Genomic DNA, 6,375 nt, shown 5'->3' with positions numbered 1-6,375 from the left:
ATATCAGTTCATACCTATTAATTGCTAAGCAGTATTCCATTAAGATATAGATTTTTCTTTATCTACTTATCAACTGATAGACTTTTGGATTGCTTCCAGTTTGGGGCTACTCCAAACAAAACTGTTACGAGTCTTCATGTATAAATCTTTGTGTGGACATAATGTTTTCATTTCACTTGAAAAATACCCGAGAGTGGAATTTCTGAGTCATATGGTAAGTGAATGTTTAACTTGGTAAGTAAATGTAAACTGTTGCTTCACATTGTAGCCAAACCTTGGCATTATCAATCTTTTAAGCTTTATCCACTTCAATGGGTATGTAGTAGTATCTCCTTTTGGTTTAAATTTACACTTCCCTAATGACTAATGATGTTGAACATCTTTTCATGTGCTTATTTGGCATCTATATTTTTAAAATAAAATGTCCACTCAAATCTTTTGCCTAATTTTAATTATCTTGTCTCGTTATTGTGTTGTGAGAGTTCTTTATACCTTGTGAACACAAATCCTTTATTTTATGTATGTTTTGCTAACATAGTCTCCCAGTCTGTGGCTTGCTTTTTCATTTTCCTAATTGTGCTTTCAAAAAACACATATTTTTTATTTTGATGGTCCAAAGTATTGATTTTTTATGTGTCCTACTTAAAAATTTTTTTGCCCAATTCAAGTCATTAAGACTTTCTGCTGTTTATGTCCACAATAGCCAAACTATGGAAAAAGCCTAGATGTCCATCAACAAATGAATGGATAAAGAAGATGTGACACACACACACACACACACACACACACACACACACACACACACACACAAAGGAATATTATGCAGCCATCAAAAAATGAAATCTTGCCATTTGCAACGATGTGGATGCAACTAGAGGGTATTATGCTAAGCGAAATAAGTCAATAAGAGAAAGACAAGCATCATATGATCTCACTGATATGAGGAATTGGAGAAACAAGACAGAGGATCATAGGGGAAGGGAGAGAAAAATGAAATAAGATGAAACCAGAGAGGGAGACAAACCAGAAGAGACTCTTAATCTCATGAAACAAACTGAGGGCTGCTGGAGTGGAGGGGGGTGGGAGGGATGGGGTGGCTGGGTGATGGACATTGGGGAGGGTAAGTACTATGGTGAGTGCTGTGAATTGTGTAAGACTGACGAATCACAGAACTGTACCCCTGAAACAAATAATACAGTATATGTTAATAAAAAATTTTTTAAATTGCTACAATATAAAAAGAAAATATTCTCTGCTTTCTTTTTTTAAATAAGTTTTATAGTTTTAGTTCATTTTTGTGCATGTAGCCAACCAATTATTCCAGCACCTTTTATTGAAAGATCATCCTTTCCCCATTTTTTTTTAAAGATTTGATTTATTTATTTGACAGAGACAGACACAGTGAGAGAGGGAACACAAGCAGGGGGAGTGGGAGAGGGAGAAGCAGGCTTCCCGCAGAGCAGGGAGCCCAATGTGGGGCTCGATCCCAGGACCCTGGTATCATGACCTGAGCCGAAGGCAGACGCTTAACGACTGAGCCACCCAGGCGCTTCCATCCTTTCCCCATTTAACTGTCTTGGCATCTTGCTGGAAAATCAATTGACCATATTTTTGTGGGGGTCTCTTTCTGGACTTTCTAGTCTATTCCATTGGTCTGTATTATATGTCACCTTTAGTTCAGTACCATACTATCTTGATTACTCTTAGCTTTATAGTAGATCTGGAAACTAGCTAGTGTAAGTCCTCTAACTCTGCTCTTTTTCAGTATTATTTTGGATTTCCACATACATTTTAAATTTTGCTTACTGAATTTTAAAATAACCCTGCTAAATTTTGAATGTCATTGTGTTTAATCTATAGATGAGTTTGTAGGAGAACTGGCATTTGGGGGAGGGGGGAGGTAAGAATTGGTATTTTAACAATATTGAATCTTCCAGTCGATGAATATGGTATATGTCACCATTTATACTTGTCTTTAATTTCTCTCAGTAATGTTTTATAGTTTTCAGAGTACACTTATTGAACATATTTGTTAAATTTATCCCTATTTCATAATTTTCTTTCTCTCTTTCCCTCTGTGTGTGTGTGTGTGTGTGTGTGTGTGTGTGTGTGTGTGTGTGTGTTTGAGAGAGAGAGAGAGAGAAAAAGAGGGAGGGAGGAAGAGAGGGAGTTTCCTCTATGTTTCCCAAAGTTGAATAAAAGAAAATTGGCTAATTAAGGATGTGGTTAGCTGAATTCCAGTTAAGTCAGATTTTACTGTATTTGGCATTCACACTAATAGCTCTGATTATGTCATGCCCATGTTAAAAAACCTTCATTGGGAAATAATTATGGATGTGCTCAAAGAATGTAGTATCAATTTACAAAGCAGAAAATTGGAAACAACCGAGCTGACTGATTAACTAGATGGTGCTATATTCTTACCATGCAGCCATAAAAATGACGTGATGCAACAGTGGTTTTCAGAATGGGGTCAGGGTGTCTTCCAGGGTCAAGCAGGCATCAGGGCCTTCACTCATGCTCTGATCACAATAGCCTTATTTTTATCCTTTTTGGCTTTTGTGGTTCGGTAGGATTTTGTTTAAACACAGAGTTCCCAGTGCATCAAATGTTTAAAAACCATTATTGCAAAAGAATTTTTAATGACCAAGAAAGACATCTGTGGAATTATAATCAGGTTAGAAAAGAATCAGTGTGTGGTGTCTTTGGGGAAAAAAAGAAGATAATTGTGTACAGAAAGACATTGGAAGGTTATACATGTATCAAACATTAATAGCAATTCTATTTGTGTAGATTGTGAATTATTTCTAAACGTTTTTGTTTGTATGTTTCTAAATGTGTACAATGTATAGTGTAGTGTTCTTTAATGAGAATACAAATTCCTTGAGGGGCCATTCAACTCTCTCCACCATCTGACACTGAATGTCTTTCCAGACTCCCTGCTAGGATGCAATTCCTCACTGAACCACAAGGTTAGCCTCAAAGAATTATTCACCATTTCCTGAATATGCCCTGCCTTTCCCTGTCCCCACACCTTTTCTCCAGCTAAGTTCTTAGCACAGCATTCACTAATCACACACCATCACTTCCTACTGGAGTTCAACCCATTCAAACTGTATGTGATAAAATGTAAGTTAAAGAGAAAAACAGTTCAAAACTATGTCAAGAGTGTGATTTCAGGGGTGCCTGGGTGGCTCAGTCGTTAAGCATCTGCCTTTGGCTCAGGTCATGATCCCAGGGTCCTGGGATCGGGCTCCCTGCTCAGTGGGAAGCCTGCTTCTCCTTCTGCCACTTCCCTTGCTTGCATTCCCTCTCTTGCTGTGTCTCTCTTTGTCAAATAAATAAATAAAATCTTAAAAAAAAAAAAAGTGTGGGGCGCCTGGGTGGCTCAGTTGGTTAAGCGACTGCCTTCGGCTCAGGTCATGATCCTGGAGTCCCGGGATCGAGTCCCGCATCGGGCTCCCTGCTCAGCAGGGGTCTGCTTCTCCCTCTGACCCTCTTCCCTCTCGTGCTCTCTGTCTCCCATGCTCTCTCTCTCTCTCTCTCAAATAAAGTCTTTAAAAAAAGAGTGTGATTTCAACTAAAGAAAAAAAATGTAAAGGAAAAAACTGGCAGGAACAATGTACATCATGTACAGTGGCAACACCTGTGTACTGGGATTATAAGTCTTTTGTTTTGTTTGTTAGTTTGGTTTTTGCATTTTATTATGCTTTCCAAATCTATAATGACCTATTCAAATAGTAAAAAAGGAAAAAAAAAATCATAACTCATCTTAAGACCTGTAGCAAATGTTAACACCTCCAAGAACGTTTCATAAAGAACAATAAGAATACATTTCTTGAACTCTCCAGGTTGTGTCTCCAAACAATTTAACTGTATCAGTGTCACATGATACAGTCCAAAACACCCTGAATCTAGAGGCAGAGTCCCTCCTGTTTAACACTGGCCTCTCCCTACTGAAATCACCTCACCTCTCTGAGTGTCTAGCTCCTCCCAGTGTTGTAGTAAGGATTAACTGAGACCCTGTGAATATGCTCTGTAAACTGGAAAGTCCTATTCAAGTGTAGGCCATGTCTGATTCCCATATGAGGCTGAGGCTCAGTCACCCCAGACTATCTACCACAGGTGACACTCAACAAATGGCCATTGATTTAAATCTCCCTGCAGTTCCAAAAATAGAGCAAAAGCTTCTCTGTGTCCTGAGATGTTACCAGTAGACTAGGATTCGATAAAGGTCTGTGCTCCAGAGAGCCCATGATTTTTATCGAGATTTGATTTTCCTTTGCTGTTCCTAGTCCTTGTGGCCTTAATAAGCAAGCTAGCACTGGGTTAGCAATCAGCGGGCTCCTGCACAGCCCCCCTGGGGGGCGGTGGGGGGAGGAGGGTTGCTCTTCAGTGTTTATTAAAAATAGGAAACAAGACTAGAGCAACACTTACTCTAGTAAGTGCAGCCCTGGGCAAAGTCTATTCCTTGTGTACTTCTTGAAAAGAGATGACCTAGAATAGAGCCAGCCTTCAGGCTGGCCCGACCATGGACTTTATTAACTGGATGGACTTCGGGAGAGACCGAGGGGAGCCACTTGAGTTGTCCAGTCCGGCTTCTTGCTCCTCGGAGGGTGCCTGAAGCCCCAAGAGGGGATGCGGCTTGCCAAGGGCACATGCTAGTTAGTAACAGCTAGTTAGCACTGGAACTAGAGCTTGTTATTTGGGTCAGCTGGGATTGCTCTAAGGAAGCAGGAATTTCCACTGGACCCCGTCTCCCTCCGCATCAAGCAGAGCCTGGTCCTAGCTGGTCCTCCATGAGTGTTTGTGGATACAGCCGTGCGCGAGTCAGCACGCCTCTTTCCTTGAGATCCAACTACAGCCCTCAGCAAAAATTCATTCCAGACTAAGAAAGACCGAGCCACCTGTCCGGGACCAAAGCTCTCTAAGCTCTGGAGTGATTTACAAACATTGGCTATCATGGCTCTATTACAGGTAGAAGCAACCGTGAGCATCATGATGATGAGAACCAAGCAGAGCAGACACACCAAAGAAGGAAGACCTGCTCACCAGAGATAAGAAGAGACTCCAGGGGCGCCTGGGGGCGGGGCTCAGTCGGTGAAGCGTCTGTCTTCGGCTCAGGTCGTGATCTCCAGGTTCTAGGATGGAGCCCCGCATCGGGTTCCCTGCTCATGGGGGAGTCTGCTTCTCCCTCTGCCCCTCACCCAGCTTGTGTTCTCTCGTGCTGTCTCTCTCTCTCAAATAAATAAATAAAATCTTTAAAAAAAAGTAAACAGGACTAAAAATAATAATAATAATAATAATAATAAAATAAAAGTAAATAGGACTGAGGCAACAGATGCCCATGAACTCCTTTCATGGCCCATTCTGATATTTCTGGGAGGGAAGGAAAGAATCCTTGACCCCCGCCGTCTCAGCTTTCTGGTGCTCTAACCTGTAGCCTGCTGCGGGGGTCCTGCCTATGTGACGTAGTGCTGTCACCTCATAGCCAGATGTCAAGCAGGCCCTTGAGACCCACAAGGCCCATGTTCTAGAAATTTCTAAAAAGTCTGCGATTCACAAATGCCAACAGAGCCTACAACTTCTAACAACAAAGGCAAAACACGAACTGAAAACATTCACAAGACCTGTTGGTCCCTTGGTGAGCACAGCTTTGCTGTAGAGGCCTGGGAGCCCCACAGCCAGCCATGCTGGGGTCATGACTGTTTGGGCACCTGTCCCCAGCTCTGTCCCCGGCCACCCCATAGTGTGTCAGGAAAACAACACGTTACCAATGTGTGGTGGCTTCCAGGAGAGCTCATGTGAAACAGAGACTCTGAGAGCAGGACACCTCCAGGGAGCCTTGGGTCCTCAAGAGTGCACCTGCATATTCTTTGCAGCCAGGAAGCCTCTTTCAAGATTTCTCACAGCATTTCTGTCAATTTCCACATCTTTGAACTCTTCCATGGAAAACGCTGCAGATGACAAAAACAAAAACAAAAACATTTTTGGGTGTCTCACCACTGCCATAAGAATTGGGGGGCTCAATAAATGAGCTCCTTTTCCCTGCACACAGAACCCAGAAAACGGAACACAGGAAAAAACGCAGCATGCATGCCATCCTTTTTTTTTTTTTTTTGTATCTACATCCTGGCAGAAAAGGGAGCTGCTTGGGAAGAAAAACCAAATGTGAGGTCTGGCTCTGTCACAACTCAGTTCCTTTCAGTTTGACAAATACTGATCATTGGCCTCTGTCTGCACGACTCTGTGCCAAGTACCTGGGGAAGCTACCCCAGTGAACCTCTAGGAAGAAAAGCAGCTGGAATTACCGAGTCCCTGCTGGGTTCCCAGTGAGGTCCGATGCTTTTCACAGCGATCATTTTACTTCATCAT

This window comes from Zalophus californianus, chromosome 8 (genome assembly GCF_009762305.2).
Source record: "Zalophus californianus isolate mZalCal1 chromosome 8, mZalCal1.pri.v2, whole genome shotgun sequence".
In the NCBI taxonomy this organism is placed as follows: domain Eukaryota; kingdom Metazoa; phylum Chordata; class Mammalia; order Carnivora; family Otariidae; genus Zalophus; species Zalophus californianus.
The sequence above is the reverse complement of the archived record's forward strand: the minus strand, read 5'-3'. Positions refer to the sequence as shown.